Source organism: Oryzias melastigma, linkage group LG11, assembly GCF_002922805.2.
Source record: "Oryzias melastigma strain HK-1 linkage group LG11, ASM292280v2, whole genome shotgun sequence".
NCBI lineage: Eukaryota > Metazoa > Chordata > Actinopteri > Beloniformes > Adrianichthyidae > Oryzias > Oryzias melastigma.
The window spans coordinates 19,094,994-19,108,916 of NC_050522.1; positions in this window are offsets into that span (position 1 = coordinate 19,094,994).

The window sequence follows — 13,923 nt, forward strand, 5'->3', positions numbered from 1 at the left end:
ATGGCAGTTTTGCATCTGAATGAAAAATTAAGTAAAGAAATACTCAGAACTGAAATTTTGCATATAATTTTCTCAATATATATCCTCCACAATCAGAAAAATGTAATGTTAAACCACAATTTTATTGCATGAAGAAGAAAAGGCTAAACTAAGTACTTTCAGGACATGATGTATTTTAAAGGGGTAGATCAGCACAGGTCAGCATGTTTAAAAACCCTCAAAAGTGGGAAAAAGTTGTTCATATTTCCACGTGCACAACACGTTTGAGCTCGTCGTCTCCTTTGAAACGTCCTGTTTGGACAGCTACTCAGCTGGAACTATACTCTGGGTCACTAGTGGGTACTATGGAGGGAGAGGGGGGGGTCTTTGTGTGCCATGTGAACACCTGTTTCCTACAACAAACATGAGTCATCCTTCCATCTGTTGTATCACAGACAAAAACATCATTAATCACCATCTCACAAACCCCCAGCATCCACCAGCGACTCTGAAGGCTTTACCTATATTTGGGAAGAATCCAGAATAAAGTGAAACAAAATGTGCAGTCCTGACACTTTAGATCATCATCAGGTCAGAGGAGAAATCAGGAGGAAGGCTCTAAAAAAACTTTAGTACAGCCTCAGCCAGCATGTCCATAGAAGCTGCCAGATCCGGGGTCTCAGACTCCGGGCCTCAAGGGTCAACATCCTGCTGGTTTTTATGAAATCCTCCTCATTTGATCACCTGGATCAGGTGTGTTTAGCCACTAAGGAGCTTCACTGACAGGTTGGTTGGAGACTCCTGGTGACCTGGAGTTGAGACCTAAGTGTTAGAAGGAAATGAAACGTAAGAGGTTTACCAAACTGCATGGAAAAAAAATTGTCAAGACTTCAGAGACAAAAGTTCCTGAAAGAAAAAAAACAAAGAGCAGTTGTGAAGCACAGCAGTGGAAGTATGATGTCAAACAAAAGAGTTGAGGAGCTGTAATTAAAGGTTTCCAGTTTGCCTCAGAAGCTGCTATAACAGCTCCTTCCTGCACACAGAAACCATCTTTTCTTTGTTGCCATTTGAACCCAGGCACTGTTAAACTGCAGTTCTTTGTTAACTGGTGCGGGAAGATCCCCCCCCCCCCCAACATATCTGTCCTCAGCTGCAGACTTAAAGCCCAAAATCCGGCATGAGTCCCAGCAAAGACATCAGCAATCTGTGGCCAAGAGAGGATTTCTGCTGGCATCTGAGATGCAGCGAGAACTGCTCAGGCAGATGTATGGACAACCCCCCCCACCCAAACACAACAGTCCTCTGGTTGTCTGGGTATCTCCCTGCGACTCCCAGAGACTCTGAGGAATTTGTGGGTCGCTCCGCTTCAGTGTTTCCTCAACTTCAGATGTCAGGCGTGAAGCTGCAGCTCCAGCCGCCAGCAGTTGAAGAACAAGAGAATAATGTCCTCAAAGACCCACAGCGGTGAAAATCCTGTGATTTTAACATGTTCTTGTGGCGTTTTTCTCATGATGGAGGATATATGAAGAAAACTAAAGCCAAAATTACTTTTCTGAGTATTTCTTCATTCAAATTGACTCTGCAGGAGCACCTAAAAATGCAGTTTGAAAAAGCTTAAGAGGTAGAAAATGTAATTGTGATATTGAGATTTTAAGATATCAAAATAGAGATATTCACTCCATTCTGATGCATCCACTCCCAGACAAATAGATCCACGTGACAGGACGTTCCTACTTGCAAGCCAATTCCTCCTGATTCATTCTTATTTGCTTCTTCTTGTGGTAAAAAAACTAAAGATTGAGAAGTCACAAGTATGCATGGTATCAAAAGATAAAGACATCTACTTAAAAATGTTTGTGAGCTTATCTTGATTTTATAATCTGAATTTGTTTCACTACTTTAAACAAGTCGTACTGTTGTCCCCAAACTGTTCCAGTGTCCCTCCTCATGGACAGCATTGAAATCTAATCAGGCTAAATAGAACGATGACGTTAACAAAGTCAAGTGACCCACATCCGAGCAGCAGACTAGACTTTTGATAAGTGACAACAGGAAGTAAAACCCATCACGAAGTGCATCATTTAGTGCCCATTTCCTTTTTGAGACAATTGGAACACGCTATCCTGACGGCCACGAAAAAGTCCCAGCATCCTTGTAGCACCAAGTGCCTCCAGAGTTTTTAAAATGTCAGTAAAAAGGTGGAGATGTCTTTCAGAATAGTCCGTCTTAAATCAATGAATTAGTTTGCGAGAGTTGGAAGCTAATTTTTGAGGCTTTTGGAATGTGTGGAACCAAAACTGACCAGACACTAAATTTAGAACCAGACATTCTAGGTGTTTGACAGTCATAGCGTGCATGTAAACTTTTAAAGACATATTCCAATGGAGATTGTGTTTTTGATGTTTTTAACACGTTCTTGTTATATATGCATGGATAAAGAATATTGTATTTTTGAGTGCTAATTTATTTACATCGTTGTGAATCAGGAGCAGAGGACAAAAATCCCCTTTGAAAAAAAACAAAACGTGACAGAAAACATTCTGGGCGGGCCACAAGCTTCCATCTCTGAGCTCTAAGGACGGGAAGAGGAGGCGGAGTTGCTCCACACCAACGGTCCTGCCAACAACTAGGAGGTAAATTTCTAATGAACTACTGCCACTCTGCAGAAACTATGTCTTAGAAAACAACACAAGTTTGTGGATTTTGGCTAAAAACAGCATAATCATTATTTATAGATTAGTGCGACTTTAAGCAGAAAATTTTGTTGTTTTTACACATTTTCTTTGCAGCTGTTACCTGCTTTATGTTGCTTTTTCTACCCTTTGAGCTCAATTTGTCTGCATTTTAAACAATATTTAAACAGTTTGAAGCCGTAAAACAACTAAATGAGTGAAAAAATGCATCTCTTTTTATTGTGAAAATCTTTAACTGCATCCTGACGGTTTATAAAAATGTAAGGTTCAGTTAGGGATTTATTTGAGAGTCAAGACTGAGTGATGGTGTTCTTTGACACTTATGTCTGCTGCAGCAACTGATGGAGTCTTGAACTTGAAGGCTTTCCCCAACGTGAGGTTGTCAAAGAGCAGTTCAGAAAGCCTCCTAGGAGAAGCTAAAGCTCGGCTTTTCTCAGCCTTCAGCTTGGCAGTGATATAAGTGGCCCTAAGGCGTCAAAAACAAGGCCATAAAAGTCTGAAGACTGCGAATTCACGGGGCACTAAGGACGTTTTTAAAAATGCTGGGGTTAAATGTTTGCAGCCGTGCCTCTTGTTCATTCAGCGCTCGTTGCCCGGCGCTCCCTCCCCGGCGACTCATTCGCCTCTGAACGGCTCTCATATCGGGCTGCGGAGCCAACTGTTCATCATTCTGTCAGCAGCTGCTGCAGCATAATGCCTCAGTGTCAGGAGCTCCTTTAGGATTCAGGCGACACCCGGATCCTGCAGCCAGCTTCACACAGGGAAGCGAAACAGAGCCGTGCTGATGGGACCATCCCCAAAAATCCTGAAACAAGCTCTGCTTCCTCCTGTTAAAGAGTTGCAAGTGTTCAAAAATGAACCTCCTTTTTCAAGCACCTTCACCTCACATTTGGGGGTTTTTCTTCAGATTTCAGCCAGTTTCCTTTTCAGTTACTGTAGTGCTCAAGATGAGATACTCAGACAATCAGGATACTGAAATCCCCCAAAATAAGGTTATAATGAGAGCTGAGCTAGAAGGTTTGATGATGATCCAACATGGAGGCCACACCTACCCTTCTTATTTCATCTTCCCTCTGTCACGTTTTTCAAGTTATAAACGGACCAATCAGATGCCTCAGTAAATGCCCACTGGCCTCACCTTGAATGCTTCATTGACAGATTCTCCTGAGCAGGTTTTAGTGGAAGGGGTGTGGACTTCGAACAAGCTCACTCATGATTGGCGACAGTAGTTGCCATAGAAACGTCAACTCAGACCAATCACTGTCGTCTGGCTCCAACATGGCAACACATCCGTGTCGCAGAAAACAGCGACTGAATTGGCTTCATTTTGCTGGAGGTAAGGCATTTTCTATAGATGATGTCACACTTACTCTGTCCAGTTCTCTATATACAGTTAATGTTTGTGAAAACAAAGTTGTAAGAGGGTCATACCCTCAAGTCATGTGACTCATTGGGTTTTTGGGGACTAATCTGAAACCGGCTTTCCAGTTGGCAACAGTTTAGCTTTAAATAAGGTCACTGAACCCCTACCCTACTAAAATAAATAAATAAATAAATGAAATGTTTTTGACTTTCAAAATAATCACAGTGAATCCTGTTATTGGAACATTCTGGACTGAACTCTGTTAGCATGGTTTGATGTTTTTGTGCAACTTCTTAAAACTGATAAAACTTTGGATTGGAGGTTTTAATGGGAGAAGTGGTGCACCGTATTCAGTTGATTGACCACCCGCGATGCTGGAGGGCAATGGCGAAACTAAGTGCACATCAACATGAAATTGGAGAATTTCAATGGCAGTTACAGGCCGAAGATCTTGAGACCCATAATTATGATACATTGTTGAGATAGAATGTATTGGTAAAAGAAAGGCCAATTTATGGTGGAACCAGGTGCTTTGCAAGACATAATTCATCTTGTGGGTGAGATATCTGCTTCTGTTGCATAATGCAGGAGAATAGAGGCACACAATCAGTTCACAATGTTAAAAAAACAACAACGTAACTGAGAGGAAGAGTTAAAGATTATTTTCACATTGTGCTGTACCTGAAAGTAGCCAAAAGTAAAAGTAAGCAACCAATCTGAGCCTATTCATCCTCCGATGTGTGGACAAGGGGCATTCAAGTAAAACAGTAAAATAAAACCTCATTTATATATTGAGTTACTTTGCAGTATAATATCACAGTTCATGAGTTACGTCAGTAAAGAGCAGATTACAACAAAAGTCATCCAGATAGAGTTCTGGTTGGGCATGTTGTGTAAGCAATGTGAACTTGGTGTAGTGCATTTAGCATTGCAATTCTTCCCTAAATATTTACACTAACAGCTTTTTAGATACATTAATGAGTGTATATTTAACCAAAGTTTACAAATTCTAACTGACCTTTGACAAAATAATCTAAGCAAACGCATAGACTATCTTGATTTGCTTGTCTTCATCTGCTGAAATGCTGATATCCTTCATGGAACCTGCTGGAGAATCTGGCTCCACTAACACAAAGGATCCCTACACATTCTTCACCTGCTTCATTTTACTCCTGCATGTATCTTCCCTTCCACATAAATGAAGCTCTGGTGGATCAGGACACTTCTCAAGAGGATGAGCCGCTCCTCCACCACCTGGATGTGGATGAAGCTCCAGAGTTGACAGACAGTGTAATGACTCCAATCCCTCCTTTTGGATGTGGGTTGTTGTTTCGAGGTGTGAAAACATGCCTCTTTAATCAGGCCACTGATCACATGCAGCTCACAGACGGCAGCTCTGTGGGGCTGAAATGAGACTGGGGAACGAGATTGAGACGATAACAAGGAGTGTGTGTGTGTTTGAGTGTAATGCAGGTTTTTATTACTTAAACCAGAGGGAAGAATGTTTTCCTCAATATTTTGGAGTAAAATGTTCTGCCCAAATGTCCGCCTTCTAAAGCAGAACCAAACCTCATCCAGGCTGTTAGCCAGTCTGCAGTTTCTGTCTTCAACATGAAGAATCCATTTATGAATGCAGTTTCTGTGACTCTGATCTGTAGAGATTATGTTTCGTCCTTTATGTGTCCATCGTTTCATCGCATAAAGAAAAACACAATTTCTGCAAATATTTCACTGAAGAAACCAGTTGAGTGACAGTTCTCAAATCTTTTTTTCAGCAGGTGATGAATTATCCATGGGAGGAGTTTAAATTTGTAGCTGGTACTAGGTGATTTTTTAATTTAAATTCAAGATGGCCGGCTTTTCCTGAATCAAAGATCAACAAAACTTTGGTTGTGATTGTAGTCTTAACCTTATGGTACGTGTGTAAACATTTGTGATGAACGAAATTTTTTGTTCCAATATTATGGAGAAAATTGCCAAATTTCACACTTTGCCACAAAATGGGCGTAATAAGCCATCCCATAATAATATTCAAACTTCTGTTGGGTGTCCCCTACATCTATGTTTTGATTTTTTTAGAGGATTTTTAAAAAAAACTTTTGAGCCTCTTAAGAAATTTTCCAGATTATCCATAGATTATCCAATTTTCCATAGTACCAAGCTGGCGCCACAGCTTCATTAGCCGTACGTTCTTGTCCAAAGTTCATGCTCTTCCCTTAGAAAAACACCAGAACCAGAACCGGGTTTGGAATCTTCTAGAACAGATATGTGAATTCAGCTTCCGGCTACAGTTGGGAAATTTATGCTAACGATGAGTTTAATGAGTTTGGGCGCCATCTTGTCTTCAACCAGGTCCCCCACTCAGTTTTTGACAGCGTTTCCAGCTGAGATGCCATCATTTTTTTTTTTTCATTGTTATTATTTTGGGGGGGGTTGTTTGAGCTGTGTCAAAAACTCGTTTTCACTCATTTCTCTACAGTACTTTGAGTATTCGGCGGGGGTAAAATGACACTTGCTTTCTTCAAACTTTCTCCTTTTCCTGAGGTAGTTTGAGGGCTGAGGTCCTGCCTCGTCAATCCCCGATCTGAGCGCGCTCCATAACCCTGCTGTTTTTCATATCTGTGGTTTCCAGAAAACTTTGAGTTTGTCCGCCGTTCAGTCAGATGAAAGAAAGCTTCTTTAACCTCGTCTCCTCTCTGGGTCTCCTGGCTGTTCGTCTTCTCACGGCGAGATGTCTTGACAGTTTTACTCTTCTTCTCTCAATTTTCAGACTTTTCTTCAGATTTTCCATCAGCTGACTGCGTTCCAAGGATTTGTGGGCCCGTGAGCAGAGTCCAGCCCGCTTGGGCCGCTGCTGCACTCAGTCCCAAACAAAGCATGGAGGGAAAACACAGTGGTTTTGGCTTCGCTCTGCTGGGTTTTCATGGAGAGGATCCATCCATACCTTTGAGCTGTGTGGGCGATGCGGGTGGGAGTTCTGGGAAGTGAGGGATATGAAAGAGGAAGAAACCCTCCAACACCCCCTCCTCCCACCACACTGGTAGAGGTCTTTGAATAAAATCTAGGGGTACAGTCACGTTGGCAGATCCAGATTTGGGTTCCTTGATGGTCCTTTTGGTTTGGCAAGTATTAAACCAAACCAGATAGATTTTGGGGGGCTTTTTTTTTTTAATAGAATTTCGACTAGTACAGGACTCAGCCGGTGTTTACTTCTGGACTCTAGATTAGGCTTTGTAGCCACAACTCTTAGAGGGGAAGAGTTCTGCTTCATGGAATTCAATACATGACTGATGGTGGAGGAAGTCACCGTTTGATTGGTCCTTTTTTTTAGAACCCTTTTTTCTTCGTCATTGGCTAAGCAGTGATGCCATCTCTTCCTCAAAGTCTTTAAGTCATGCTGTTACCCCAACATACAATTTGCACTTTATCAACAAAGATAATTTCAGTCTTTTGTGATACATGTGTGATATACGTAATTCATAAGCATTTCTTGAGTTGGTCGGTCGTTGTGGCCACATGTCCGTCGAGGATCTCGGCCAATGGGTCTCTACGTGAATTTGGTTTTAAGATGTTCAAAATTATTGTCAGTTGAGAAGTTAATTTGTAGATTATGTAGTTAACCATCTAAATCAGATCAAAGTTTAGGCAAAACAGGATGGCGGTTTCCTAAAACAAAGTGTTTGAGGTGAGAAGTCACAAAATATCCAAAAACATCTTAAAAGACGGAAGGATTTACAGTAAAAGAGCCTCATTATTTCTTTGTGTCCTCAAGCTCCTTTGACCTCCTTCTGCGCAACCTCAGTCAAACAGCTTCTCACACAACTTTTTCTTAAGCCCCAAAACATCCAACTTCTAAACTCAGATCTTATAAATCTCTTCAGGTCAAAAGGATCGGCCTACCACAAGTTTAAAGAAGCTTCTTTCAAACTTTCAGAAGCTGTGATCTTTATCTTTACCTAAAGTTTTGGAAATGAGATATTCACAAAACAACACAAAGGGTCTGATTTAGCAAGATCCCTGATTAAGAGGGACATTTTTCATCTGCACATAAATGTTGTTATTTCAAGGTTGATGCCAGTAGGATTGATCATCTTGAAGATGATCTGACATCTTTTACACATGAGGTTTTCCATGACGGGACGCTGGGGCTTTTGGACAGTGATGATGGACATGGTGATAGACAAGAAGGCCCCTACATGTTTGGGCTCCTGCATGTCAGACGGGCAAAGTTTAGACCCTGAAACAGCTGCAACCCTCCATGTTAATGAATCAAATTGGATGTGGATCTTTGATCCAGTTCTTTATACTTCATCACGACCTTGTGAAACAAAATTAAGTTTGTGTTTGACATAAGAAAATCTGCTAAAACTAAAGTGTAAAATGAGAGTTTGTATGAAGGATGGGACCATAGGGTGGCTGTGGTCCAGAAGTAGGGAAGTCAACTTCTGATCAGAAGATTATAGGTCCGGTTCCCGCCTTGCCCGTCCATCCATGTGTTGAAGTATCCTTGGACAAGACACTGAACCCCACCTTGCATCTGGTGGTTAAATGTTGGTGCACCAACACCAACTATCACCCCTAGTAATAAATGCTGTTAAGCTCCGCCCCCTAAAAGCAGTCGCTTTCAACACAGGTTTGATTGAACGAGAAGTTGCCGTTTGAACCAAAAATAAATCTAGAGAATAACATTTTTGAGCACATTTTTAAATGACATTTAAGTTCTAACTTGTATAGATTTATTATGGAACTGAATTTAGAAATAAAAAGAGCCAAAACTGTTGAAGTTTTTTTCCAGTTTCTAAAAGAGACAGATTGGAATCTTTTTTGTATTTTTTTAACGTTATTTTCAGATTCATGACACTGTGGCTGTGAAAACCAGGATGAGACTGAAACTCTCAGTGTGCAGCTGTGCACAGTGGCTAAATCCTGCAGGTTGCAGCCATAAGTTTGATCAAAACAGCCACAAATCTGCCGTCTGTTTAGAATATTCCAAAACCGCAATACACGTCTGCAGATTGTGCATGAAACGCTTTTGGTCCAAATAGATGCAGTGTTTTTTTTTTTTTTTGGATTGATTACTTTTACACACTCTTTATCTAAAAAAAAGAAGTTTTCATCAAGTCGAAGCTCCTTCAGAGGTGAAGGCCGCTTGCTGTTAAGCGTTCCGACGGACTCCGTTTGGATCCGTCAGAGCTGAAAATCAGCCCGAAGCCTCGGATGAAAAATCCATCTGTGGAGGAACGGCTGACTGAAATCTGGTTTTCCCGCCGAGCTCCGGATGTTTATATTTGCACCCTCTGGCCTGGCTGTAAATCATTCCTTATTCCAGTCTCAAAGTGTTGAGATTCCTGCGTGGAATGAGACACTTTGAACTTTCGGCTCATCATTTGCTGAAAAGTCTGGAGCGAAAGGGTTACTTTCTGCATAAAAGCACAGACGGCTCACCTTTGACCGCTTTCAAGAAACACATTTCCCCGTTTAGCTAAACATACAGATGCCTTAACTGACCGTGCCCCCCCAGGGCCAAATCAGAGAGTGGATGGAGGAAGAAATCAGGGCAGGAGTCTGCTGCACTGAGCGCCGTGGGCCCTCCAGCTTCCACGTTGACCTGATGTGACCCTGCCCTTGCACGCCCTAAGATTACATCCAACTCACCAACTTACTCCTGGTGAGAGGAGGGAAAGCGTGCTTATTTGAGAGCAGGGGGTCGCGCTAACGACGCCTCCTGAGAACCGAAGACTCTTTATTCAAACTCACAAACGTACATTTAAAGATCCAAGAAGAGTGGGGGGATTATCAGGCAAAACACTCCATCTGCATAAATCTGCATCCGAGCAACAATCATTTATCACACAGATGTTTATCAGCTGCAAAAACAGAGTGCCGTATCCTTCCACAGATGAAAATAGTCCCACATTTACCACCTGAGTCTTTCTGAGTCCACCTCAGCATGCTTGTATTTTTGGTCCATTGTCTATGTCTACTGAACAAGTTTATTGAACATTTGTTTATGTCTATGTACTATAAGCAATATCTTCTGCGTGTCCTGTGAAACGACAGGAATTAATGATGCTAGCAACCGTTGCTAAGGACTTTTCTGACAACCAGATCCAACAACAAGAGCAAATGCAAAATTTTAAGCATAAAGTAAGCCAAACCATTAGAAAGCAAATGGAAAGCTATCATCATAGAAGCGTAGACATGCAGAGGATATTGCTTAGTGGACATTGAACTTTCATTTTAAGGCGGGGGCCGCAAAATATTGACCACAAGTGGCCCGCGGGCCGCCAGTTTGAGACCGTTGATCTGAAGTCTGAATATTAGCAATCAACAGTCTGGGTGTGCTAACAGTTTGAGGCATCATATCCCTCTGAGTCCCTAAAATACTTAGAAAACCATAACAACATCATATCAGTTCTACTATCTTTATATCTATGTCTTATAAGTTTTATGTTGAACGCTCTTCCTGACACTACCTTCTGCATTGGACACTGGTTTTGCCCTGGATTTTCGTTTTTTCTATGTCTGTCCATCCATTCTAATTTTTTCTTTATTTTTTGTTGTTTTAGTGTTTTTTTAATATATATTTTTTCTTTAGTTGTGGACTTTTGCAGGTCATTATACAGTATTTGATGGGGGAAGTCACTGCATTCAGGGGAGCATTGTCCGCCTTTTCCCCATGACTGTATCCTGCCTCCATTTATTCACACAGCTTCCAAATCCCAAGATGCATTGCTGCTTCACTCTCCTTCATAGGTCTTTGACGTCTTCTAAAAGTTCTGGATCTGATGTTTTCAAGAAGAAGTCCTTCCTCATCCTCTGACTCGTCTGCTAGAGGATGCAGGACATATGGCTCCAAAAATCCAACGTGATCATGCACATATTTTGGTCGGTTTCTCCTTGACTCTTCTAGATCTGTAGACATTTGCAGCAAAAGCAGGAGCTGGAACCTGATTCCTGCTTCACTCTGAGAAAAGTCTGGAAGCTGAGAACAGATATATTTAATACTTTATGAAAGAATGCAGTAATTTTCTTAACTCTTCTATTTTACTTCTCGTTTCAGCACTGAGACAAATGGTGGTTTTGATTGTAGAGGATGTCATAATGTTGTGTTTTTGTCTGCCAGACCATAATAACACATCCTCTGTCTTCATCCTCTCCTTCCAAACTGCAGAGCTCCTCGTCTTCATCACAGAGATGAAAGCTCTGGGAATCAAACTCACATTCTCGAAGGACCACAGAGATGGTTCATCGGCTGCTCCAGAAAAAAATCAGAAATGTTCTAAAGAAAATGAGCTTTAAGTCACATGTTGAGGTTGGATGATAATGACCTCCAGAAGACAAAAATTGAGATATGCATCTCCACGGGCTGTAGCTCCTCCAGGTCAGTCTGCTCTTACAACAGCTTCATCTCAGTCTATGAAGGGTTCGCATGTCAGAGCTGGAGCACTAGACCTTTACAAAAACTTTTGGTAGTCCTCAAACTTTTTCAAGATTTCAGGATCCTCATCCTTATGCTGTATGTCATTTTTTTTCTTCTAAAAAATAAGAAAACTGGGGTTTGGAATCAATTAATCGCATACTCGGGAAAATTAATCGCGATTAATCGCGATTTTGTTGCATTATTTGGCAACCACTTTTCTGCAGATAATCACAACATGAAATCACACAAAACACATTTAGAACATTTATTTTTAATTAGTGTTGTCAATCGATTAAAAAAAATATTCAAATTAATCAAACTTTGTGTTGTGATTAATCACGACTAATCACAATGTTTTCCTAGGTACATTTTATATAAAAATAGACCAGAGAGAAAATATTTCTTTCATTTTTATTGTCTAAAATTTTTAATGTATCACCGGTTAACTCAGAAATGTAATTTGTGTTCAAAACACATCAACAGTAAGATAAGCAGAACTCTAAAGACTTTGAAATCTGAAATATTACTTCAAGACAGTCAAGGCTCAGCGACCAGACCAGGGATCAAATAGTCCGATTTTTGTGAAAAATCGATCTAAACCAAAAAAATAACAAGATTAAAGTACTAAAAACTGATTAAACATTTACTTCTTTTGTAAATAACCCTGGTATAAGTGCGATAATACCTGACAAAGTGTTTTAACGCACGCCATGTAAGCCTGAACCGTCAAGGTAAAGCTAAGGACTGCTGCTCTGTGAGGTGTGATTAATTTGCGTTAATGAATATTAATGCTTTAATTCTTTTTGATGAATCGGGTGCTAATGCATTCACTTCCACAGTCTCTTTAATGCTTTGATTGACTTCCAGGAAGCAAACACAAGGATCTACTTCCTGTTGCTGCAGCAAGTCTGATAGTTTCAGGATTTAGCAGCTTTCTAGCAGAGAACCTGAGCAAAGGTGGAGCGCTGATGGACCCGAGGCAGGTGGGACTCTCAGGTGAAGCTCAGTCAGATGAATCACCTGCTGGGATTCTGATTGTGGGAAAACACGGAAGAGAAACCTGAGATTTTAAACACACAGTTTGGACCTTCGGGGACGGCAAAGGAAACGCCACCAAGGGAGCCTGACACACCCCTGACATGCAGGTGAGGGGGCGGAGTCCTGGCATGACTCATTAAAACACCTGTGTGAGACGGAAGGAAGATTAAGGATGAGCAGAAACCACTGGAGGACGGACGCTGACAGACAACAGGAGGTAACATCAAAACAATGCAAGGAAACCACAAAAAAGACACAACACGAACACAAAATATCAACAAGCAAACAAGTCAGGAATTTACATCTTTATGATAAAAATTTCCATTGCTTTCATATTTTGTTTCTTCTGTATTTGATTATTATTGGACAAAATTTAAAAACAGATGAACTCCTTTTATGGTTTGGTTCTTATGAACATGAGCTTTCTGGGTTATTTCTAAAGGAATTTGTTGATTTGATGTTTAGGTTTTCTTGTTGTTTCCTGCCTTCCTGTCATGAATATAAACAGGGACGCCTGTATCGTGTCGGCCTTGCACACATATCATCAGACAACGGAATCAGCAAAAGAACAACGTGTGACAGGAGCGTGAAGCAGCAGATACGACTGAGACGCTCACTCATCTACTGATGGAGGGCGGGGGCTCAAATCCTCGCCATGTCTTATTCATTTTTACTATGTAACAGCATGAATGCTGAATAAATCCATCCTTTACTCATGAGTCTCTCTGTTTCCACAAAAAAAGGTTGAATATGTATTTAGGTCATGCACCCTTGCTCAGTTAACTTAGAGGTGCAGCCAGACACATCATTGATCATCATGATTTGGGAATTCTGCAGCTTTCTCTCAGACAATGGAAGGAGGCGACAAACCAATAGGTTTTGATTTTTGTAATATTTTAGAAAAAAAGTAGACATTTGATGTTGTTGTGGAGTATAATTTGTGACCAAAAAGCCCAGAAAAACTTAGATTAAATAAAAAAATGTATATTATTCTTTAAGAATTTGACGATTAGAGCAAAACAAAAACATTTTATTTTTTAAAAATCTCAGAGCAGATCCTGTTTGACCATCTCATTACCCAAGTCTTTTTGAACTCTTCCCACTTCCAGCTCTTCCCCACTTTTTTATATACCCAGCCCACAAATAATAAAAAAAAACACTTTTTGATTGCTTTTTTGGATATAATTTTTAAAGCACCACTCTGATCATCTTTTGATTTAGCCATTTTTAGCCTAAATTGAAAAACCTGTAGTTTTGTGGGACATAGTTTCTGCAGAGCGGTAAGAGTCCATTCGAAATTCACCTTTGAGTTGTGAGTGTGCTCTCCAGCTAGCTTACAGGCCCTCACATCACCACCCTAAAATAACAAAAATGTTTGAGGTATAGAGCCAGCTCAGGCCAGGAAAACAAAGATGTTCATAGATTTA